The sequence below is a fragment of the Lacerta agilis genome, chromosome Z (genome assembly GCF_009819535.1).
Source record: "Lacerta agilis isolate rLacAgi1 chromosome Z, rLacAgi1.pri, whole genome shotgun sequence".
NCBI classification, from domain to species: domain Eukaryota; kingdom Metazoa; phylum Chordata; class Lepidosauria; order Squamata; family Lacertidae; genus Lacerta; species Lacerta agilis.
The window spans coordinates 9348309-9373891 of NC_046331.1; the positions used below are offsets into that span (position 1 = coordinate 9348309).

Sequence of the window (25583 nt, forward strand, 5' to 3'; positions counted from 1 at the left end):
CTGCATAGTTGGGTTTTTCCTGGCTCTTTTCTGTCCTCTTCAACCATATAGAACAGGGGTCAGCAAACTTTTTCAGCAGGGGGCCAGTGCACTGTCCCTCAGACCTTGTAGGGGGCTGGACTATATTTTGAAAAAGAAAGAAAGAAAGAACGAATTCCTATGCCCCACAAATAACCCAGAGATATTTTAAATAAAAGGACACATATGTAAAAACATGCTGATTCCCAGACTGTCCTTGGGCTGGATTTAGGTGATTGGGCCGGATCCGGCCCCCGGGTCTTAGTTTGCCTACTCATGATATAGAATGATGGAAGGCACATCTAACTGGGCATCTATATTCAAGTAGAGTTGGTGCTTGCATTCTAGGTGTCACAGTAACCCTAGTGAAACAGTGTGAAGTGACACTCCATCTACATACTCACAATAGAATAAAACCAAGAAAAGCAAATGGTGAGTCAGGGAGGAGCCAGATCTTTTCATCTAGGATAGAAGCATGTTTTAAAACACAAATCCACAGGTCCATGTAACAAATCATACAGGTTGTTTAAACGTGCTTAGTCTAGTACTTTTGGATAGCGGGGTTCAAGATACTCTGTAGCAGCTATTTTGGCTGGAAAAAAAGCCATTCTTAATTTGTTTTTTCCTCTCCTCCCAGCATGCAGCACACCTGAGGAAACAGTGGCCTTTTTGCAATTTTTGTGTACTTTCATCTTAACTGTCCTTCTTCCAACTGAATCGACATTCATTTTCTTAACTCAACCTAGTGTGCGATGTGGATTAACTTAAGCACGATACTTTGTTCTGTATTTTGCACTGTAATAGTTTTAAGCGATCAAAAGCTGCAAGACAGAGAGCATGGGAATACTGAAATTGCTGCTTTCCCTGGTTGGGGGCAGACAGTAACTCTGACATTAAAAAGATCACTTCATGTAACCAAGTGCCAAGTCATGGATGAGAACTGCATGTGCCTGTTGCATTCTCCCTTCTGGCACGAAGAACTGCATTTTCTGCAAGTTGTCAAACAAACTTGATTTCACCGGTTCTATATTTGTGGATATACCACTTCTTCCAACATTTCAAAGCTGATTTTTCAGGGACACTTAAAAAAAATCCTTCAGAATCCAGGAACTGGTTTTTTTATCTAGCAATTTGGCACTTGTTCCCATAAATTCTATGTATTTTAGCATTTTCAGACAACCCCTTAATATGTAGCCCAATTCAGATAAAAGATGGAAGACCATGTAACTTGTACCAGCTTGCAGAACTTCCTTAATGTGTGGTGGGGGGGGGTCAGAAGAATACACAGCAGCTCTCACAGCCAATGGTATCTTTTAGCTGGAGGTGCTGGAGCCCAATACAACAAGCTGCTCTTTCTCCTTCTTTTGAAACTTTCCTCAATAGGTAATAAAAAACATATTCCTATGTTGCTGGTCCCCATTCCTGCCTGAGCTGTTACAGGCTTGCTCAACAATTCCACCAATTCCATAATGCCTGTGCAACCTGCATGGAAGCTTGCCTGTTAGTTGATGCTTTTACATATTGGAAATAACTCACTGTTTGCTTTCAAAGGCAACATCACTACTCAGATGCTCTTCAGGACAACGTGCTCTTTAGAACAAGTATCATCACCAAACGTGCCCTAATACTGCATGACTTCATAAGAAACCAATGTGTGTTCCCTTTCACTACATTTTTGTTCTGTTAGTACAACAACTGCAATAAATGGATAGTTAAAACAAGGGACCCAGGTGGCACTGTGGGTTAAACCACAGAATCTAGGGCTTGCTGATCAGAAGGTTGGCGGTTCGAATCCCTGCCACGGGGTGAGCTCCCGTTGCTCGGTCCCAGCTCCTGCCCACCTAGCAGTTTGAAAGCACGTCTAAATGCAAGTAGATAAATAGGGACCGCTCCAGCGGGAAGGTAAACGGCATTTCCGTGCGCTGCTCTGATTCGCCAGAAGCGGCTTTGTCATGCTGGCCACATGACCCTGAAGCTGTCTGCGGACAAACACTGGCTCCCTTTGCCTATAGGGCGAGATGAGCGCCGCAACCCCAGAGTCGGACACGACTGGACCTGATGGTCAGGTGTCCCTTTACCTTTACCTAAAACAATTCTAAGATACGATACGAAGCAATTATGTCAGTCTTTAAGAATAAAAATTATTTCATTTGCTCTGTTTTATTCCTGGCAAATAAAAACTAAGCTACATATTACAATAAATTTATGAGTTCTACACCCATTCTTGGTTCCTTTGGGAGGGGGGAGTATTTGGGGACACTGAAACTTGACAAAAGGGTAGGAAAAAGAGAGCAGAATGATGGTGGTGGGATTGGATATGGTGGAAGTTTTTGAATATTCACTACAATTAAGTGTGACCAGCATAGGCAGGCTAAAATTATCTGAAGAAGTGTGCATGCACACGAAAGCTCATACCAAGAACAAACTTAGTTGGTCTCTAAGGTGCTACTGGAAGGATTTTTTTATTTTATATTTTGTTTTGACTATGGCAGACCAACATGACTACCTACCTGTAACTAGGCTAAAATTGGTAACTTTGGAACACTGGGTAGAAAAAGAATGTATTAAGGATTTCAGAGCACCTTAAATACTCCCATGAGGGTGAGACTGCAGCTGATCTAAGCAGGCAGATGCTTCATATGGTTTCTAGAGCTGCACTAAAGCTGTCATGGAAATAAAAACATCTACCCCCCACACCTGTAACTCCGGTGTGAAAGGAAGTACTGGTATAGCCAGCAGGAAATGTTGCAGTGGCAATATCTTGTGTCGGTAGTCTTTCACGTTGGCATTCAGACCTGGGAACACCTACCTAAAGAAGTCTGAGATGGTAAGCTCAATTTCCAAAAGCTTTAAATTATGTGTGGTTGGAAAGCAACAACAACAAAGACCCGTGAAACCATGCACTAACAGGTCATACTTTTTGTAATTGTTGCCTTGCTGACCCAGAGCAAAATTTAGCTGAATTCCTAGCTGGGACAACCATTTCTTTACAAATAAAAGTCTGTAATGAACCAAGGGGACACAACAGCAAGTGACTATGGATAGAGAAGAAAATCTTATTCCCAAACTGTTGCCCAAAAGCATGGAAATAATTTGTACTTTCAAAAAAAAAAAAAAAGCAAATGTTTCCTCTAGTGTTTCTTTTCATTTCTGATATTCTGTTTCTGCTTTTTCTTCTGGCTAGATAAAAGTGTATGTGGTGGTATAACAGCAAAATCTAGAGGTGTTATACTGTAGGTTAAACGATGGGGGAAGTATCAAACTATACATAATGAAAATACATTAATATAAAAACTCAGCTAGATACACAGCAAGTGAAGTAACTGTAAAATTAACATATGTCTGTCCCAAGAAAAAATTAACAAAGAGGTACATATTATCTGTCAAAATAAAATCACAAGATAATAAATAAGCAGCTGAAGCTACATTGGAATGAGATGGAAAATATAGAACACTAATCTAAATCAAACTGCCCCACCCCACCCCCCGTTCATATGTAAAAAGAATAGGGTGAAGAATAGTGTGATTCTATAGTTATCCAATTAATGATGATAATGATAATAATAATAATTACCCACCCTTTACCCTAAGGTCCCAGGGCAGGTTACAACATTAATACATAATGTTAAGAACTGCTTTTAAAACTTTCAATAATAAAAATATCTATCTCAAGCATAACTTTCTTGTTTCCTTCATCTTCATGAGACTGTAGAAGCAGGTGTGTTTGTGAAGCACCTTTAAGACCACAACACACAGGTGGTAGCCTGCATTCAACAAGTTACAAGCGGTGCAGGCCCTGCTTCTTCCCATCAGATATCTAGTGCAATGATGAACAACTAATGGTCAAAGGAACCACTGCCCCATTCTAGATTCAAAGTATGCCATGCAACATCTCCTGATAAGGATATTACGAATAATATATTTACTGCTACCAAGAAGTTTAAAAGCTGGGGTGCCTTTACTGTGTGCAAGCTCTGATGTGGGAAACCCAGGCTCAAACCCCTGCCTGGTCATGAGGTTTACTGGGTGTTCAAGTTGTGCTTGCAGCATAACTTCTATCGCATGACTGTTATGGGGTTGATATGGCTGTTCTTGCATTTGTACTCTTGACAACCAACTTCTTATTGTGAACTCCATATTGTCTTACTTGTAGCCATATTGTCTTACTTGTAGCCACGTTTTATTTACAGACTTAGGGCTGAGTCCACTGTTAGTCCTATTCAGAGTAGACACACTGAAATTAATGGACACGACTAATTTAGGTCCATTACTTTCAGTGAGTCTACTCTGATTAACATACTTTATGGAGTACATTAAGTGCTTTATAGAGAACTGATGGTCTTTGTACAAGAAGGCTATCTTTCTTCCAATTCTTCCAGCTAGAATTCCTGTTCCAAGGGGATTTGTGGAGCTAAGGATACTTACTTTGTGGAAAGAGAATGTCCTGAAATAAAGTACATTTCCTAACAGTTGTGCATTCCCTAGAAAGGACAGGATTGCCTGAAACGTCTCTTTTGCAACAGGCAGATCCAAGGATGCCAAAGAAAGCACTCCAAGGGTTAGTTTTCTAAACTCCTGGCTCCGAAAAGTGCTACTGTGCGGAGAAGAGGACAGGGGTGGGGGGAGGCTCCATAAGATGAGAAGCTATCAGGATGCTTTCCAGAGAGTGAGCTCATGGGCAGCTGCTTCCATAGGCAAAAAATATTTTCCATCTACACAAACACTTTTCCATTGTTATTTAAGCCAGACTCTTAGAATATGTGGGCAGTATAGCAGCATTCATTAGTGTATCATGAACTCAGGCAAATAATCACCTGGGGGAAGGAAGCGCCATGTTCTGACACCCTGCAATTCAATTAATCAACAGATAGGTATAGCATACATGAGGAGGAGGTAACTTGGCAGAAGGGAGTCTGAGGCTGCTAAATTGAATAACAAGGGAATTTGTGGGAAATGCAACTCTCAGCAGGAAGGGTACATCAGGACACTTACTTGCCGTTCTTCCTCCTCATACTTAAATAAGTTTGAGATGCCTGAGAAAGAAAAGAAATTTACTGACTCTGGCGATGCCCTACATCCCTCATCACAGAAGAGTCAATGATCTGTAGGCTGTAGGGATCAGGAAAAGTATCCTGTTGAGGATCCAGATCGCATCACGCCATGTCACTGGAAACATGCCCATTGATTAATAGAGTTGAGAAGCAGACCAGCTGGCTTTAAAATGCTCAAATAGCAGCTGCAGATATGTGAGCTTCTTTTTTGAAAGAAAGGATGAAAGCAGCACAGTCCTGTTTCCACAAGATTCACCCCATTGCCTAAAAGGTGTCACCCTTCAATACCTTTATTACAGGATAACAATGTTCCAGAATATTAGCTTCAACTTAATGCCACAATGTGATGACCCCCCCCCCAATTTTGTGTTTACCGTTATGAGCAAAGAGTAAACATCAGGAGGGTCTGAACTGCCCCATTGCTTTAAGTTCTGAATTTAGAACAAAGGTACTGTACTCCTGTTAACCTGAAAGTGGTGATACAGAGCTGAAACATAGTGACAAAAGAGTATTTTTTCAAGCAGCACAAATACTGACATGTAGAATTCACCATTCCTTTTACATAACCCTATATGCACTTGCCTAGAGTAAGCACCACTGGACACAATGGAACTTCTGAGTAAACATGCATAGTGCAGCACAGTAAAAACAGGTTAGACAAATTAATGGAGAATAAGTCTCTCAACGGCTGTTAGACATGACACCGAAACAAAGTACCTCCATGTTCACAAGTGGAGGCAAAGTAATCAGGGGATAAGTGCTTCTATTACATCCTGTTTGTGATCTTCCTGCAGGCATCTGATTGGCCTCTGTTGAACACGGAGGCCTGGACCTGATGGACTGACACACTCAGAAGGCAATGGACCAACCTTAACAACAGTGCCTTCTCAGTATCTCCCTATTGTTCTGCACTTGCAGACAGTGGCAACAGGCAGAATCTAATATGACTCCCACATATGCTGGATCAGTTATTATTTGGGACAGATTATAGCTACCAAGGAAACTACAAATTTATGAAGCTGTCAAAAAACTTGACTCCACATATAATCTTTAAGCCTGCTTCAATACATTTTCAGGAATTTCCCTCAATAGGTCTGTCTCCCATTTTGGGGAGTTTTGGCTTTTTTTACTATTTCCAAATTAGAGATAATGTTATATATCATACATAATACTCCTCATGTTTGGTCACCTGACAATAACTTTCCAAACATAGTACACTCTGTTAGGGGTCTGTGAGTGCCAGTGAATGGTTTAACAACTGCTTTATCTGAAGATACTAAAGAAATGACATCTGGCTTCACTCATATCACATTTGATTTACTGACTTTTAATACATTTTTTGATTTCAATATCCAAAACTGCACATTGTCCAGTAGTTCTTTCTTTTCAAATTCTGCATTACGATAAATTGCTGTCCATGGTGACATTATCTGTTGCCAGCTGCAGTCACTTTTGGACAGAGATGACTTGGCCACTCTACTGGTAACTTCCAGGCTGGGTTATTGCAGTGTGCTTTACATGGGGCTGCCCCCGAGGATGACTCAAAAACTTCAACTGGTCCAAAATACAGAGGCCAGTACTGGCCAGGATTCCATGTGGAATTCCTATAATCCCTGTTTTAAAACAGCTGCACAGGTTGCCGGTTCACTTGCAGGCAAATTCAAGATGCTCACATTAATATTAGCATTTAAAGCCCTAAACAGATACCTGAAAGACTGCCTCCTCCCCTACAAACCCCCTTGGGTTGAGGTTGGGAGAGGGGGCTCTCTTGCTAGTTCCACCATCCTTGGAAATTATGGTGGGTAGTAACATGAGAGAGGGCATTCTCTGTGGAAGCCCCTAAATTGAATGTGCACCTTTTATCCTGCTCTTTAACTCTTGTGATATCTACATGGGGGGCATTCTTCTGATTTTAGCTGTTTTTAGTGTTTTGTTTTGTTTTATTGTAACCCACCCTGGGACTTTTATGATGAAGGATGGGTAAGAACACTTGAAAACATGATAGTATATTTTCCACCACCATTGCATTAAGCAGCAGCAATTACTTGAGGTGTAACTGATACAAACTCCTGAACATCTTCAGGGTGGCGTTGCATTTATTTGCCTGCCTCCAAGCGCCAGTTATGCCCCCCATAGCATCCTCTGCCAATGACTGCCTCATTCAGACATCTCCCATAGTAACTGTTTGTCCCCTAGGTCATGAAACCAAGTCCCAGGGATATCAATTAAAAAAGAATTCATAATATTACCATAACAACCATCAACAAAAAACAAACACCAGAAAAAGGACAGCAGAAGTAGTAGTTTTAAACAAGTACATACATGACTCAAATCACTGTTTCTGTGTAATGTGATTTATGTAACTAAACAGTCCCTTTATAAATGTTCCCTGTACTTTCAGGTCTTATTTTGTAAAATGAAAGAAGCCAGAGTCACATGCCATTCCTCTTAATCACATGTGTGTAAAGGTGGCTATATGATGACACAATGCCCTGGAACATCCTCAGAGGTACCGTAAACCACTTTCCTGTTAGCTCACAGAAGCAACTATAGAAATATGGGAGATTCAGATTCAATGGCACAACATTGTCTTCTGAAACATATGGTCTACCTATTCTAATGTTCTTATTTACATACATGTATAGCTAAATATATTATTATTATTATTATTATTATTATTATTATTATTATTATTATTATTATTTCTGTAGTGTCATCAATGTACATGATACTTTGCAGAGTATTAAAAGCAACTTACAGTCTTACGTTTAACGTAGGGAAGGGAGGAAAGGGAAGCGAGGATAGGAAGGGAAAGAACACTTTAGGCTTCATTTCAAGGTAGGGACTAGGAGCTTGCGGCTTCAGGAAAAAGTTGGGATTTGAAGAAGCATTTGAGGAGGGAAGAAGTGGCATGACAAAGGCTTATGGGAGGCATCTCCAGGCATAAGGAGCAACATGAGACCAAAGGTGGAGTTTTTCTTCCAGTGCTTTGAATGCAAATAGAAATAAAAGAAATGAAAACTGCTTTCTGTTGAAAGGAAAAAATTGTTGCAATTTAAATATTATGCATTTTCTTTCAAGAGGAAGTTGTTTTATTTAAAGCACTGGAGGAAACACTTTGAAGACAAGCTGCTTTTTCTGCAGAGGAGTTTAAGAAAGGGTCTCCTTGTAACCAATGATCATCTGATCAGTGGTTATAGGGAGTCTCCTCAAAGGTGTGGTCTGTGTGGCTCTTCGGGCCTTTGCAAGATCTCATGAGCCCTTCTCAGACCCCAGTAAGCAAGTATGAGAGGTTTGTCATTTAATTTGTGCAGTATAAGCTGGATGGCCTCCAAGCATATAAAGGTGCAATAGTGCCAATCCAACTTTATGTGCCTGAATCCCTCCTGAAAGATATTGACAGTCTGGAGGTATATTTATAACACAAAACTGCCAGGACGGCTCTAGCATAGTGGTAACAAAACTATACAAAACCACCTTTTGTTACTATCTGAAAAGCAGCACTGCTACTAGCAATGTGCTTCTTTGACTCTTGTAACAGGCACACTGTAATTGGCACACTTAAGCAATAGGGCACAGCATGAACATACCCCCCCTTCCAAGAGAGAAGTAATTACAGTGCGTTAATAGAAAAAACAGAAAGGACCAAAAAATGCTTTGGCTCTAATAGACTTTATTCATTACAACCTTTTCCACATCAGTTTGCAATGTTGCAGTGTACTAAATCAAACACAGAACACCAAGAAAGAGCAACTTATCAATTTACCATTGACTGGTAAAACCCACAAAGCACTGCGTCAGCAGACTGCAAAACCAGAGGCACCATTTTCAAAAGGTTAGCTCAGAGTCAGAAGGGGAAGCCAAAAAGTCTGTGGGTTTTTTGGTTTGCAGAAATTTGGATGAAGCTTTCCGTGAATGAAGGGGCAGGAAAACTTTTTCTGCTGAGATGAATCAACAGACTGGTTAGTCTTGGTAGGGCTTGTGGTATATTAATGGTAAACTGAGGGTGGATTTTTGCCAAGCCAATAAAATTGTTACATCTAATACAAAATGCCACCCCGGTGGTCAAATGAATGGGATCAGTCAGAGGAAAGTGCAAAGAAGAAATTATGACCAGATTCCTTGCTTTAATCAAGGGCCATCTGGCTAGAAGACAGTACTGGTCAAGAGAAGCACTACACATGTGAATATGTAATAAGATGACCAATTCCAAAAACCTACAGGAATTTTTTAAAGGATAATATTTAAAATAATTTTAAATGCTTATAAGAATCCAGAGCATATTGTTTAGCATAAAACTGTATCTCCTGTTCATTAAGTATTTAAATCAAAAAGAGATCTGCTTAAAATTAAAGCTTTTGCTGTAAGTTATTTTCTCCATTGCAACTAAGAATTGTTGATCACTGGGCAATCTGTTGACTTCCAGGGGATTTGCTGAACACTTGCCTGGGACAACCAACAAAGATGCACCTATTTCAACTGCTCTGTGATATATTGGTTGCAGGACACTAGGCCAGGTTCTAGCATGGCATAAAAATACCAGATATACCAAATACGCTCTATGAGGAAGCTGCATTGCAGCAATACTTTAACTTGTCCCAAGTTTAAAGGCTTATGAAGGAACCTTACACTGGGATATCTTCTACAAGAGTTTCATTTCATCTTTTTGAAAATCAAAAAATCCATCATTCCTGGAACAAATTCAGAGTATTTTTTTTCATCTAACCTATGAATTTAAGATTGGTTCACCTGTCACAGCATCCCTATAGAAAGCCACAGGAGTTATATAGTTCTAAGGGAGCTACAGTTAGAATACAGTTAAAGGGTTCTGTGGAGGTGCCACAACAATTAAAGCAATATCAACTCAGCTTTTAAAAAGGCATATCTGTGGCCCTGACTCTTCATTCAGCTCTTTCCCAGTGAGGGTTACTTTTTGAAGCCTCGGGCCACTACTGAATTAGAAATCCAATGCAAGGATGGAAAATTACAGGGCTAAAAGTAAATGTTTTATGAGATGAGGTCTTTACATTTCAGCTCATGATTTTAAATAAATACATAGAATTACTTCAGCTGTTGAGATCTTTTGGATATGAGATCAGAAGATGCTTTTGGAAGGTCAGACAAGTAGTCATTAGAGAAACCATATAAGGGAGAGATAAGAGAATTATCTATTTTTAGAAAGCTAACTTTGCAGCTTCCATTGGAGTTCCTTTCGTTAACTTCAAAATAAATAATCATTCATTTATGGCTTTCCCTCCCAACCACTTACAGTCAGTGAATTTGGAGTGAAAAACTAATCTATAGGAATAATTTAAAACTTGACAACTTTTCATTAACTTCAATCCTTCTAGCCAACTCATGTCTTTCAAGGAAAGAAGGCAATCAGTTAGACCAGAGCTTTCCAAACTGTGTGTTGCGGCACTTTAGCATGGTGGCTGCAGTGTGTAGGTGTGTCACGAAACACTCCCTGCATTCATCACAGGGCTGGAAAGGGGTTAGTTTTACCTGCGGTTTGTTAGTAAAACTGAATTACCATGTCACGAAATGACACATGTCTAGAAAGTGTGTCACCAAGGTGAAAAGTTTGGAAAGCTCTGAGTTAGACAGACATTTTGTACATGAGGGGAAACTACACCAGTCAGTGGAATCTTCCAAAATGAAATTACAAATTGTATTGCTTTAAAAATAAACAAAACTATTAAGATACCAGAAGTTTGTGAAGCAGCATTTAGAACTACCTATAACAAAGGTTCTGTGCGCTGCTCTGGTTCGCCAGAAGCGGCTTAGTCATGCTGGCCACATGACCCGGAAGCTGTCTGCGGACAAATGCCGGCTCCCTCAGCCAGTAAAGCGAGATGAGTGCCGCAACCCCAGTCGTCTGCGACTAGACTTAACGGTCAGGGGTCTCTTTACCTTTACCTATAACAAAGTGTAACATACACTTCAAAGGGTGCACACTCCCATATCTGCATGTGAGATTAGGTAGATGTCAAATTTCTCCCCACTTTTACTAAGCTTTAGCTCAATCAAATTTATTCTGTTTTACACACCCACACACCCACACCCACACACCACACATTGCTATATTTTCACCCCACCTGTCACTTTTTTCTAGGATGATGAGGAACTATTAGTGAACACTCTTTGAGTTTGGTCAGTCAACCTCATCCAGCCCATATTTTACCAGCTTCTCTGCAAGAATATCATAGGGGAGTTTTGTCAAAAGCCTTACTGAAATCAAGATACACCATGTCCCCAGCATTCTCCTGATCCACCAGGCTTGTAACTCTATCAAAAAAAGAAATTATATTTGTTTGCATTACTTGTTTTTGAGAAATAGGATCCAGATGATTCTTTTGCAAGTTATAACTGCTCCAAGAAGTCTATTCACATGTTAAGATAGCAATCAGAAAAAAGTTTACGATATCTCATTTAAGTGCTATTTCCAAATTGTCCAACATTTAACATTCCATTTTAAAATATATAGCATAAAGTAGATTTGAAGCAGACAAGAGGAACAGGTATATATTATGGTTTAAAATTCAATTCCCTGAAGCAAGTGTTTTGCTTCAAAATAATGACTAATGTTTGACATGTTAAAACACACAGATTTTACCAAGAAAATGTCATGGAAATCAACAGGGTTATAGAAAAGCCTTTTAACACAACAATATCCAAATAATACAGAATGCAGATTTCACAGCAGCTGTGCTGCTGTGAAAAATCAAAAACTTCTGAAGGTATGACTAGTAACATTCTTAACCAGAAAGATTCATTGATATGTGTATGCAAGGATTTTGTAAATATTTATACAGTTTGGAATAATGTATATTTCAGTTTATGGTTTAGTGATGTACTTCCACAAACATTTGGGCCCAGCCACACTTTCCTGCAAGTCCATACCTCTTTGCCCTGTTTTCAATTTTGTCTGGAGCTGGACATTCCCACTGGTATCAGGGACTGGATGGATGAAGAGGAGTGGTGAGAGGCACCAGCCGGGGAAACCCCTAGGGAAACCTCAGAGGAAGACTCAGAGCCCTGAGAGTGGTGGCAGGACACTGAAGACTGGTCAGAGGGCAAAGAGGCAGGGAGGATTGGTTGGAGGCTGAAGAGACAACAGTCTTTTGTGAGCAAGAGCAGCCAGATGCAGAAAGCAGTTCAGACTCAGCAGATGAAGCAGAGGAGGAGGGGACAGAAGCTGCAGAAGCATCACAGGAGCTTCAAGCTCCTACTGTACTAGGCTCCCCTCCCCACTTGTCTCCAAGGACATGTAGGGCTATACTAGAAGAAAGAGCACAGATTCCACACCAGCGTAATTTAAGCCTGCTTGGGAAATGTCTGGCTGAGGAGGAGACATAGAGGGAAGTAGATGGTGGAGACCTTCAGTCCTAGCAACTGTGTTATAGGTGCCAGTCCTGTCCAGAAGACTCTCTGTGCTGTATGTTTTCTTGAATAAAGAGCTAACTTTTCTGCTTGTCTCCGTGTCTTGAATGCTGACCTGCATCTGAACGAGCACCCTGAAAACTGGTGATTTTTGCCTCATATTTAACTTGGGGAAAGTCACTGAAACCAACCTATTTCCCCATTCATTCTTCCTATAATCAATAGTCCACTTTTAATGTTGCCTCCACCTTCAGCTCTAACCATCTGTGGTAGAGAGTCAAAGGATCAGAAAACCAGAGAATCAGAACACTGGATAATCGGACAATCATTTGACATATACAAAAGGAACCAGGACCCTTCCAATACGTATTATTAAAGACAGAAAATAAATCTACTATTGGAGTCATCACAACCAACTGAGCGGGAACACACACACACACACACATTTCTCTTTTTTTGGTAGCACATATACTGTTTGATCACAATTTTTATATGAGTGCTAAACAGGGGAAAGAAAAATAAATATAAAAATTAAGCATACAGAGAAAACCAAAAGTATACAGCTCAATGCTGGAGAGACAACTGGAAAAAATTATCCTGCAGGGGTAGGGGGCGGAGAAATGAGGTAGGAGCAGATCACCTCCAACACAATTATTGGGAAAGCATGCAAAATTCACTTCAGGAACTATTTTAGTTCAGAAGAGGGACAAATTTTTCTTTTGGCTTTCCATGGATTAACATCTGTTCCAATTTAGCAGTAAATGGTGAGTTTTCCTGGGGAAAGCAGTGGGACAAACCCCCGCCCCCAACTTCTTGGAAAGGTGATAATAGACACAAAAAAACCTAGAAAACATGGGACAAACGAATGTGTGGATCGACCCTTCAATGAACTGAATGGTAGAGTATAAAGCAAACATTAAAACAATAGACTTAAATGATAGGGTCTCTACTTAAAATAAGTTTTCTGGTTAAGACAAATGCATTCCACAATATTTGAGCTTTCCCCTGCTAAACAATTGTTCACATGCATTAATACGTGAGCTTGGTTTCTGTGCATACACTAATCTAGCTGCTGTAGTCATGTATAGGAAGAGACAGAGTATCTTCTTGGGGGTGTCACTGTTTATTATACCTAGTAAGAAGGCATCTTTTTTGGGGGAAATGTACACCTAAACATCTATTTTAGTTCTACATAAATAATCTCCCAAAATTCTTTGGCCTGCTTACATAACCACTACATGTGCATGAAAGTCGCCTCTGTCTCTTGACATTCCCAGCACATTTTGGATCCTTTTTTGTACATCTTTACAATCTTGCTTGGGGTTAGGTACCACCTATACATCATGGGTTTCTTCATATTTTCCTTTATAGTATAACAAGCCAAGAAGTTCATTGTTGTCTTCCATAGTTTCTCCTAAGCCTTCATTTCTATGTTTTGGCCTGTATTGATTTCCCAATGAGTCATGGATGCCTTTACCATTTCATCTTTCGTCTTTTTGTGCATCAAAGTGAATGTTTATACAACCTAGGCATTCATCTTTCCCTCACTCCCATCTTCAGGCTGAACACACAAGACCTTTTCCAAATGAAGCCTAAGGAGTTCTGGATCAGTTCTGGCAAATACAATGGGAAAAGCAAGCACTGAGGTAGTATGTCACATACACTAATCATTGCAAAAGAAATAAGGTCTAGTTCAGTTTACGAACAATGGTTTGACTTTCAAATAGTTCACAGAGGAAAGGAGCTTCCCCTGAAAGAGCTGTTTTGTGGTTTTCCTCTAAATACAGTAGTTCATGAAGCAGCTCGTCAGCAGAACATGCTTCAGTCAACACTGTTATCTGCATGCAATACTTTTTTCCTGTTAAAAGTTCACTGCTTCACTCTTCCAGGCAAATTTGCATTACAGTACAAACAAAACCACTGACATAAATGATTAGGCTATGGGTTGTTCTCATTATATGATTTTAGTTAATAGTGTACCAGGGGATATCCAGTCCTTCCCAATAAGGCACACTTTCCCGCTAAATACATAATGTAATGGTAATTCATGGGAATGTGAAAACATATTTTTGTTATTTACCTGGTAAGTATGGGAATATAGGCCATTTTAGGTTTCAAGTGCTAGTGGTAAATTCTCACCAAGGCTAAACTTCAAAGAACTGTGGGAGAAACTCTCAAATGTTAATATAGACCTTACACTATTATTATTAATCCGTGAACTATATTGCGGCCCTGAAACCGGAGTTAGAGTGGGTGTAAGGGGATGCCTGTTGGAGGCATTCAAGACATCAAAATGTGTGAAACAAGGCTGCATACTGCCCCCCTTTAACTTTTATATGAAGGACATGATGCCATACTTAACACAGGTACAATCTCCTGCCCCAACAATTAAGAATAAAAAGATATATTGTCTGCTGTCTGCTGATGATGTGGTGCTCCTGTCACTCTTCTGTTCGGGCCTTAACAACTTGCTGACAGCTTTCAGTATATAGAGGGATATGAGGTTAAACCCAAAAGGCAAATGCCAGGAAGAATCGGTGACCACCTAAGGTTATAAAAAGTTGGCCCCTGACACAGGTGAATGGGAGTGAATTCTAGGTTTGGGGTCATTATGGAGAAGGCTCTCTTGCAAGCCATCACCTCTTAGTTCCAAAGGAGACGGCCTATAAGAAGAGTTTTCTGCTGACTGTAAAAGGAGAGAATGCACTCTTGCAGATATTTGGGGTCCAAGTCATTGTAATTGAACATTGGCTTATTTCAGTCTCATTTGTTTGGGTGAACTATATCATAGTGTAATCTGCATATCTCATATAAACAGGAAAATGCAAAGTCACATTTGTCAGCTGCTATAAAAATGAAAACCCAGTTCCTCTTGGTTTTGTCTCCATGAGAAGCATTTAGTTCGTTCTACTAGCCAACTATCATTATTAAAGGAGACATAAAACCTTAACTTCAGCTAGTAATAACTGCAGATTCATTACTTTTGAAGTGCAGTAAACAGAACAGTATTGCAAAATTTCTTTTGTGCTTAGAATTCTCCCTTGAAGAAGCAACTTGAACAATAAGGAAATTGAAAGAAATAGATCAAGCAAAAATATTGTAACATAGATTCATGTGATCTATACCATGTGATAATGTTATGCATATAGCACAGCATCTTCTTACAAATGGTTTACAAATTTGTGTTTTCTGAATGGAAATTTGTATCAGGATGCTGTGAAGAGAACACAATCTCAGTCATGCTTATCCACTTGAGAAATTCTACCCTACAGACAATCCCAGTCTCAGACTTATCACATGCTTGATGAATCACTTGTTCCCTGAGCCCAGAGGCAAGTAAATTAAGCTTTGAACCTTTTGGAGTCTAAGCAATAATGGTTCTTGTTCATCAACAGGAAGTGCTGAAAACAATGGTTTGAGAAAGGGAATTAAAGGCTGCATGAAAGCATAGTTGTTATTTTTATTGGCGTTTAGTTTTCCATTTATGAGATATGCTACATCTATTATATAGCTGTCCCAAGAATTTGGTCCTGCTAGTAAAGCCAGCTGGAACCTTCCAGGCTACTCCTACATTAATGAAAACAAAATAAAAATAAAAATAAATTCCTTCCAGTAGCACCTTAGAGACCAACTAAGTTTGTTCTTGGTATGAGCTTTCGTGTAAATGCAAGTGTGCATGCACACGAAAGCTCATAGCAAGAACAAACTTGCCGGTAGTTGGTCTCTAAGGTGCTACTGGAAGGAATTTTTTTATTTTTTATTTTGTTTTGACTACGGCAGACCAACACAGCTACCTACCTGTAACTGGAATTATATTAATGTAGTTTGCCCTGAACACTGACACTCTAGGGTCAACCATTTGTTAATATTGATTTTGTCAGACTTTAACAATGACATATTTTTCCTTGTGGTTGTTGGGGCCAATTTAAAGGAGCAGTCTGGGTTGTTGTTTTGTCTTTAACCAATACTGGATTAATCTTGGATAGATGTTTAATTCAACAAAACCATCACCAAACAGCTTCAATTAACAAGGGGTCACAGCATGGTTAGGTAAGGTTAACTTGGCATTTCAATGGTCTGACTGGCATCCAAACAGTTGACATTCAAGGTCCTGCACAAATAAGGCAAGGCTTTCACACAAAGATTCAGTTTGTAGTTATCAACACAAACTGGCCAGCCCAACAAGGTGCCTTCCAGATGTTGTAGACCCTGACTTTCATTAGCATCAGCCAGAATGGCCAGTGGGATAACAACTGTAGCACCAGGTTGGCTACTCCTGCCATATAGTAGCTAGCCATGAGTTCACTGCATTCATATATTACAAACCAGTAGTTTCCTTCTAACAAATGACTTTAATTTTTTAAACTTCTTTACTGAACTACAAATGTAATTTGTGAACACTAGAGAAACACCGTAAGTACAGGATGATTCATAATGGAGTATAGTTTCCAGATGCTGTAAGACACTAACAGGCGATGACATGGACCACAACTGCAAACTGTGAGGTAGATGTACTCATAAAGTTTGTGTTGCGCTACTGAGGGAAATGACGTAGGCGATAGCGCACGTGTCATGTGACAAGTCAAGGAAAATGGCTGCATCTGCAACGGAGAAGGCGTTTTGTGTTCTTGAATTGAGCAAAACGGAATCTGTAACAGTTGTGCAGTTTAGATTACGATTTGGAAAAAAAAACCTTCCAATCAGAAATGTATCTACGATTGGCATTTTTTTTTTTTTGAAACTACAGGCTGTTTGTGCAAACTTAGAAGTCTTGGACGACTGTGTATATCGGAAGAAGTCGCCGATAGCGTTTGCACCGCCATTCAACGAAGCCTGGGAAAACCAACACGTAGGATGAGTTGCGTTTGGGTAGAAGTGAATTACCGGTTCAATGTGTGCCGTGTGAAAAAGGGTGCACACACAGAACATCTGTGACCGTTTCTAAAAAAAACTTTAAACATTCCCCTACAATTCTGTTGCAGGTAACATAAGATATATTACATTCTTCTTTTTAATAGTGTGTTTAAACTTTATGCTTCATTATGAATCACCCTGTATTTTTTTGCAGCAAGGCTGGGAAACCTTCCAGAGCTGCATGATAGTGGTGGGCATGACTCAGTGGGCAGAGTAATGGATACAACTTTGTATAACAGGCTGCATTACAGCCACAAAGAATTCAGAGCTTTCTATAAACAAACATCTCCACATACCCCGCTCCACCCAGGCAAGCCCCATCACCACAATTCAAGGACACCTTCTGTCCAGGCAACAGCACCTGAGGGCTGCTGTTCTGTCAGAACAGAACCAGTGAACAGTCTGGTCTGGGGATAGTCCTGGAGGCCAGAAAGAGAGGCCCAGAGGACTGCATTATGCACCATGGCCTGAGACCACCACACCTGTTTTAGAGGGAATGATACACGCACACACACGCGCACACACACACGCACACGCGCGCGCGCGCACACACACACACACACACACACCATAGCTGTCAACCCTCCCTGCTGTTTCCCAATGCTATAATAAGGGAATTTCCCGCAAAAAAGGGAAAGGTTGACAGCTATGATACACACACGCGCACACACACACACACACACACACACACAGAATAATCATTTGAATGACAAGCCAAAAATTTCAATAAGCTACAAAAGCAACAAACAATTCATAAAACCACAGGTATAAGGAACCTATGGCCCTCCAATTGTTGTCAGTCTACAACTCCTATCACCCACTTCTTCCCTACTAGTATCAATGACCAAACTGGCTGGGGCTGAAGGGAACTGGAGTCCAAAAACAACTGAAAGCCACAGGTTTCCGGTTCTTCTTTTTAAAAGCAGTCGATGCTGGGGCTTAACAGATTTCATCTGGAAAGGCTACATATAATCTCCACAGGCCCATGTATTGGCTCCGTCAGGATTATTTGTGCTTTGTAGCCTAGACTTCAGATATAAACAAAATGAACCCAAATGCATGAGATTTGTGGGGTGGCAGGTTTTGCAATTTCACAAATTGTCAGTGAATTGTAATTTCTCAAAGATGAATAGTGATCAATCAAATGAACCCTGCAAAATCACTTACCATCGGTAGCAAGCAATTACTGGGGTCCAGCCAAGTTCTACTAATATGAAATTTCCTCAGATAGTATCATAAACATTGGAAAGGTCACCAATATCCTTTTCTTTTTGGAAAAATGTACAGTTCCTTTACCTTGAACTGTTTTTCCACAAAGAAATGCCTGAACAGAATACAGCCAGGAGTTCTTCTTAGGTACACTTTGAGATTCTCCTTGTTCACAAGCTGAGAGGCGCTTAAGAGCTATGGAGTTTAAGAATGGGGAAATAATGCCTCTCAAGCCCTCTAGTCACCACCAGCCAGCCTGCTGCTTAATATACCTAGAGTGAGAACTCATGCCAATTAAACACACGGGTCAAGAATTTTAACTATAACAATAATTACCAACTGATCGAAGATTATATGGCATCTAAGATTATTCTGTAACTTACATATGACTGAAGCATACATATTCATGCCAACGATATGGTTTCCATTCTGAGAGAGATCTAGAAGAGTTTTTCCAGAAAGGAAATATACAGACAAGAAAAAACATCTCAAACCATCTCCCCATCTCTGCTTTCTAATTGGAAGTTTTGTGCAGGGTTTTATCCAAAGCCCTGCTGGACAATCCCATCGGCCCAATTAGTCTGGTATCCCATGCTCACGGGGGTCAAATCTGATGTTTATGAGGTGCCCACTTGCAATTTTTAGCAACTGGTATTCAGATGCATGCTGCCTCTGACAGTGGAAGCAGAACATACGGTAGCTATTGTGGTCATTAGCCATTGACAGTCTTATCCTCACTTTTATCCTGTTGTTGATTTTTTTTTGTATAATTGTCATGTTTAGAATGTATTGTATGATTCTACACATTTTTTTAAAAAAAATAAGGTGTCTAGTAAGTGTAAGTATGAAATAAATTAACGCTGAGTTTGAAAAGAGGGTCAGGTGGGCAAAGGGACCATCATCCAGAGAGGTTATTGCATGCGATCTGCAGCAAAACAGAAGTCCTACAGCTCCCAAATTTTCACTGTATTCACCGCAATACAAATCAAAGTATTGCTGCTACAGATGAACACTGATCATCCAGGAAAGTAGATATGAACTACCAAGCTATGGATTCAAAATGTTTGGTACTTTCTTCAGTAAATCTTTCCCCCTTATTCTCATCCAAGTGCCTTTCAAAGACAAACAGATAAGGGAGACACTTTCCAGAACTATACATTTTTTCAGTATGACAAATGTGCACTTAGAAGCATTGCTAACATAGTTCCATGCCTAAGGTTAATGTCAGTGTGCGAGGTGTGGAAATCAGTTAACAGTTTGAAATTGGTCCCAGAATTTGCATGACAAAGCAGGCAGCCACTAACATGCAATCCGAAGTACATTAAAAGCCAGCTGACTTCACATAGGGTCACAATGAATAGGTAAAGGACCCCTGGACAGTTAAGTCCAGCGAAAGACGACTATGGGGTGTAGCACTCATCTCACTTCAGGCAGAGGAGCCAGTGTTTGTCCACAGGCAGCTATCTGGGTCATGTGCAACAGTGTAGCTGGGGGTGGTCTGCACTGGGCACCACTCACCCAGGGGGCGCCACTTACCGTGGGGCCTGAAGCATGCCTGAGCCATGCATCTCTCCTGGGAGTGATGTGGTGGCTCAGGAGCCTGCAGGCACTGCACCCCCCTTTTGAGCCGTGTGGGGCTCGTGTCAGCCCGCCATCTCCCCCTTAGCTGCCCTGCAGCTGAGAGGGAGGCGGCAGGCAGACCGCCAATCATGTGGCTAGCATGACTAAACTGCTTCTGGCGCAACAGAACACCGTGACAGAAGCCAGAGCACACAGAAACGCTATTTATCTTCCTGCTGCAGCAGTACCTATTTATCTACTTGCATTGGTGTGCTTTCAAACTGCTAGGTTGGCAGAAGCTGGGACAGAGCAATGGGAGCTCACCCCGTCACAAGGATTCGAACTGCTGACCTTCTGATCAGCAAGCCCAAGAGCCCACAGTGCTACCCGTGTTCCCACAATGAATAACACAACTTTGTTACCGAGGTCTAAAAATCCCAGTAGCCAAGTATATGAACCAACAGCATGTGTGCCTAGTTTGGCTTAGTGAATAGCAATAAATAAGCCACTCTGGGCAGCTCCCAGCAGAATATTAAAAACACGATAAAACATCAAACATTTAAAACTTCCCTATACAGTGCTGCCTTCATATGTCTTCTAAAAGTCAGGTAGTTGCTTATTTCTTTGACATCTGATGGTAGGGCATTCCACAGGGCGGGTGCCACCACCGAGAAGGCCCTCTGCTTGGTTCCTTGTAACCTCACTTCTCGCAGTGAGGGAACTGCCAGAAGGCCCTCAGAGATGGACCTCAGTGTCCGGGCAGAACGATTGGGGTGGAGACGCTCCTTCAGGTATACTGGGCCAAGGCCATTACAGTGGTACCTCGGGTTACAAACACCTCGGGTTACAAACACTTCAGGTTACAGACTCCGCTAACCCGGAAGTAGTACCTTGGGTTAAGAACTTTGCCCCAGGATGAGAACAGAAATTGTGTGGCGGCAGCAGGAGGCCCCATTAGCTAAAGTGGTATCTCAGGTTAAGAACGGTTTCAGGTTAAGAATGTACCTCCGGAATTAATTAAGTTCGTAACCAGAGGTACCCCTGTAATCTCAAAGGCCCTCTTTGCTGCAAAATACAACTAATGCACAATAAAAAAATAGGTTTAGGTTTAGACCCAATATTTTAAAAATAAATCATGCCTGTTTGAATATAACTAATTACATTGGGTGACTACAGTGAAATTTTACAAATAAATTGAATTGGGGGGGGGGCTTCTTCACAGGTATAAATTAGGGTCCACCTAGACATGATGAAATAATAAGTCTTATGCAAACTTGACTGAGAAATTTATTATAGAATAATAGAGGGGGAATTGTAAGGAGTGAGGTCCAGCGGCAAGTAAGTGCAAAAGGTGCAATCTGTGACCTTAAAGTTTAAAATGCAGAATAAGCACAGTAACTATTCACTACAGCAGCAATTTGCTACAACAGATTAACCCAACTACCCCTCTGAGTTTTTTAGACATGGGAACAGATCCAGGTGCTAGAACAAAGGTTTGCCACTAAACTATATAAAGAGGGACTGAAGAGAGTGGATGGAAGAGAGATGATAAATCCTGTCCCCACCCAAGTTATTTTTCTTCAATATGGGCCCCAAGATTGCTAATAGGCCTCACCCGGAACAAAATATCTGGGTGACAGAAAAGTATGGAGAAATTTAAGAGAGAAAAGCACAGGCTGAAAAATATTCAGCACTCCTTTCTCACCTGCTGCTTCACTACATTAAAAGCCCCCTACTCGTGTTTACATATGTTCTCCAATATCCTGCATGTTAACATATTCCTGGAAACATGCGGTGGACAGTGAAGATCACCTCGGACTCAGTTCACACACAAGGCCTTCTACCACCAACTCTCCTGGTGAAGTATTGTATTTTAATATTAATACTGCGATTTCCGTAATGTATGTTACTTGTAAACCATCTTGGAAAGATATGTATCGGGAAAGGCAAGATATACATAGCTGTTGTTGTAGTAGTAATTTAATAATACCAATACAATTCATTGCACTGTCACATCTAACCCTTTAGTGGTTGATTCCCCCCCCCCCCTTTATAAAATGTAGAACTCTTATCGCTCCTTGTCCATTTCTCCTAAACCCTGGGAAAAGGATGGGAAAAGAACCTAAAACACATATAGTCTATCATGCAAGCAATGCAATAATTCTTTCTATGGAAATTGTGTAGCAACTTGTACATAGTTGTAACAGGTAAATCTTATCCCCTGGGCCCAGACCAATAAGCAGGCTCTCTCAAGTTTTGAGACTATTGCTTCCCTAGGGGCAGGAGTTAAAAGCAGCCCGCTGGGCAAATTTGAAGGATAATTATGTTGCACTTCCAGCAAAATGAAGGGCATGTGGGTATGCAGGGAGAAACAGAGAGTTGGTGTGTGTGTTGTGTGTGTAACAGAGAGAGAGAGAGAGAGAGAGAGAGAGAGAGAGAGAGAGAGAGAGAGAGAATGCATGGGGTGGGGTGGGATGAGGGAGAAAGCACACACATCCAGCCTAATTACAATGAAAATAGTGAATGCTTAGCCATTAATCTCATTTCTAGGTATTATAATGCAAGTTCTACACTCTATTATAAAGAATGAGTCACAGTTATTCAGATCACTCACTCTCTCTCTCTCTCTCTCTCTCTCACACACACACTTTTATTTTTAGGTGGGGGGTTAGTTAAAAATCTATTACATAATCCCAGACAGAGAACTACACCCTGCCTTGAACAGCAGCGGCTAAAGCTGTATGAAGCATTCATATCTTAAGTCGTTTGTAGCTTTTCAGCATTGCTCTCTGACAAAGTCCAGGGAGGCAGTCTCCTGCACATTTAGATTTCTCCAAGCTGTGGAGAGCTGTGACATCACCGGGTAAAAGTTTGGCTTCAGCCAGCCCTCTACTGTTTGTGGTTAAGGGGAGGCCCTGAATGTGTCTTTTGCTGGTGGATCCCTTACCCTTGTGGGAGGGGGAAGCGGAGCTTATCCAACCAGAACTTGTCTGCTTACCGCATGCTTGATTATCTCCCCCCCTCCTCCAGCATGTAAATCCACCACAAAGAAGCTGAAGTTCAAATAGGGCTGTTTTAGCCTCGCTTGAAATGATGGATTGAAAGCTTCAAAACTGAAATGCAAAGAGCCAGAGCTCCTGAAAAGCAAGTCGGTGCTGCAGCCTATTGTCCCTGAGTGTCCATAGCATGGGGACCGGCGGCTTTGATTCAGCGAGCAAATTAAAGGAACAAGAATTTAAACAATAAGGAAGTAACAGGACTGCAATAGCCTTCTTATGTTATTCGTCCAAGCACAGTACCAAATGCATGAAGCTTTTCATGCAACAGAAACTAGATAACCCTATTTTGCTGCAATCAGTGATGTTACTATTTCTCTGGATGATCTAGTCAGTGAATCTTTTATTGTTATCTTTAAAGCAAGTCTCAAGATTGAAGAGAGAAACCAGAAGGAAACAGGGTAAGAATTTGAGATGTGTCACATTTAACATATATTTATATTTTCAGTTTTAGCTGCAAAGTCATTTCAAAAGTGCTCTTCATTTAGAAGAACAATGCCAGATTTTTGATAAGGCTGATAAATTTTAGTTAGAAATCTTTAAATGTGGTTTTCTCATTAAAATGAATTCATCTAAACATTGAAATGTTACTAGATCTGCATAGACTTAAAAATAATAATCAAAATGAATGTTTGTTAATTTAGTTGATGTGCCAAAGTTCTAAGGATTTCTTAAAGTAAAATCAGCAACAACCAGCCCGTCACTATTGATTGTTTATGTGCAAAATAATTTTTCCTTCCTAAATATAACACAGCAAAATCCTCTACACTTTGTGTCACTTATTTGAAAGGACTATTGTATTACAACCCAGGAAGCTGGTCTTTACTTTCCTTTGACACACTGATCAAAGATACAGAAAGTTCCTCTAAGTAACAGCTCCTAGAATATCAGAGTGTTTGCATGTTTAAGAGAAAACTCATTTTTTAAAAAGTCCAAGCTAAGTAGAGCTGGGAATAGTCCTTGCAACAGCTTTTGCAATAGATGCCAAGTGGGAAATCTGAAGCAAGCAAGATATGATCAAACAGTGTTGGAAAGCTCTTATTTTGCAAAGTTCTTAACACATGAAACAGAAAGCAAAAAATGTTAACACATCTTTCAGCATGGATAGGCTTAAAAGAAAATAAAGTGAGGCCACTGTTAAAGGGGGGCAAGAACAAATATAACATTTGGGTTTAGCTTTCTAACATTTCTAACAAAATGCTGATAACTTTCTGCTTATCTCAGAAACAAAGGTTGCAGGGGCAGTTATAGGGCCTGCCATCTTTTGTCAGCAATCTTAAAGAGGAAGGATACAAAGTTTGGGATAGGTAATCCTTTAAAGTTTCTGAAGGCATTCGGTACCATTTCAAAACAATGCTCTTGCAGAATTAATCAATAATCCCTGCCCTTTTGGGGCATCTATACCACTTCTCAGCAAGTGGGAAATGAGCTGGAGAAGCTCTCAACCAAATGAAGGGGGCTGCATTTACCTGCATAGTTTAAATTACACAGAAAAACAGGACTGCTTCTGCCACACAGGGGTTCAGTAACAAAGTGTGTGTGTCTGTTTGGGGGCTAACTATTTTGGATGGTTCTGATATTAAAAACACTTGCTGCCAGATCATGTTTCACATTTGAGGAGTATGATATGCTTGTTATGATAGTTAACATTAAAAAAGATCTATCTGCTCCTTACAATATCCAACACAATGAAGTGGCCTCATATAATTATTGTTCTCCTGTCTTAAGAGGAGTGTTTCCACACACTCTACAGCAAGTTCCATCTAGAACTTTGTCTTGCAAAATTCTTATTTGGCTCTTGAGCCCTTCTGCTTTTATGCACACTGGATTGCAAAATGCACGGGTACCTGGGAGATTAACCCATTGAATTTTTTTACAAGAACCCATTGCTTCGTGGAATTAGGGTGACAACAAAGGCTGTGTCAGGATGGGAGAGAAAATGATTTTTAAAAGTCATGAAAAGTACCTCACATAATTTTTCATTCCTTAAATATCTAATTTGACCTCCAGCACAAGAAAACAATACTCAGCACTTATTGAAGGGGTACTTATATTCATCTGTGCTGGGAGTGTCTGCATGTAGTAAGATTCTGGGATGAGGTACTTAAGGAGGTCAACACCACAACTAGGCAAACAGTTGCTTAAAAAAAACTTAGCTATTTTCACTGTTTGAGCCTAGGGGAGCATTTTATTTAAGAATTTTATTAGATTCATGTTACTTGCTGCCAGATTTGTGATAACAAAACTATGGTAGAACAATATGACTCTATTCATATATCTCTGGTACAGTAAATTTTGGCAAAATGCCATTGTGGATGGAGAAACTTACTAATGAAATCCAAGTGAGAGTATACCAGGTGTTTTTTGTGTTTTGTTTTGCAAGAAAGCAGCA

The 25583-nt window shown here is 40.4% G+C and overlaps 2 protein-coding genes across 9 annotated transcripts in view; one reads left to right on the top strand and one right to left on the bottom strand.

Moving 5' to 3' along the window:
- RALGPS1 (Ral GEF with PH domain and SH3 binding motif 1) overlaps positions 1–25583 on the bottom strand; it is a 208677-nt gene that overhangs the window by 65795 nt on the left and 117299 nt on the right. The window lies entirely within an intron of this gene.
- The window catches only part of ANGPTL2 (angiopoietin like 2), a 30017-nt gene continuing 27491 nt past the window's right edge, over positions 23058–25583 (top strand). The window contains exon 1 of the mRNA XM_033138384.1: positions 23058–23592. The gene's annotated coding sequence lies outside the window, so the exon portion shown is untranslated. The remainder of the gene's footprint in view (positions 23593–25583) is intronic.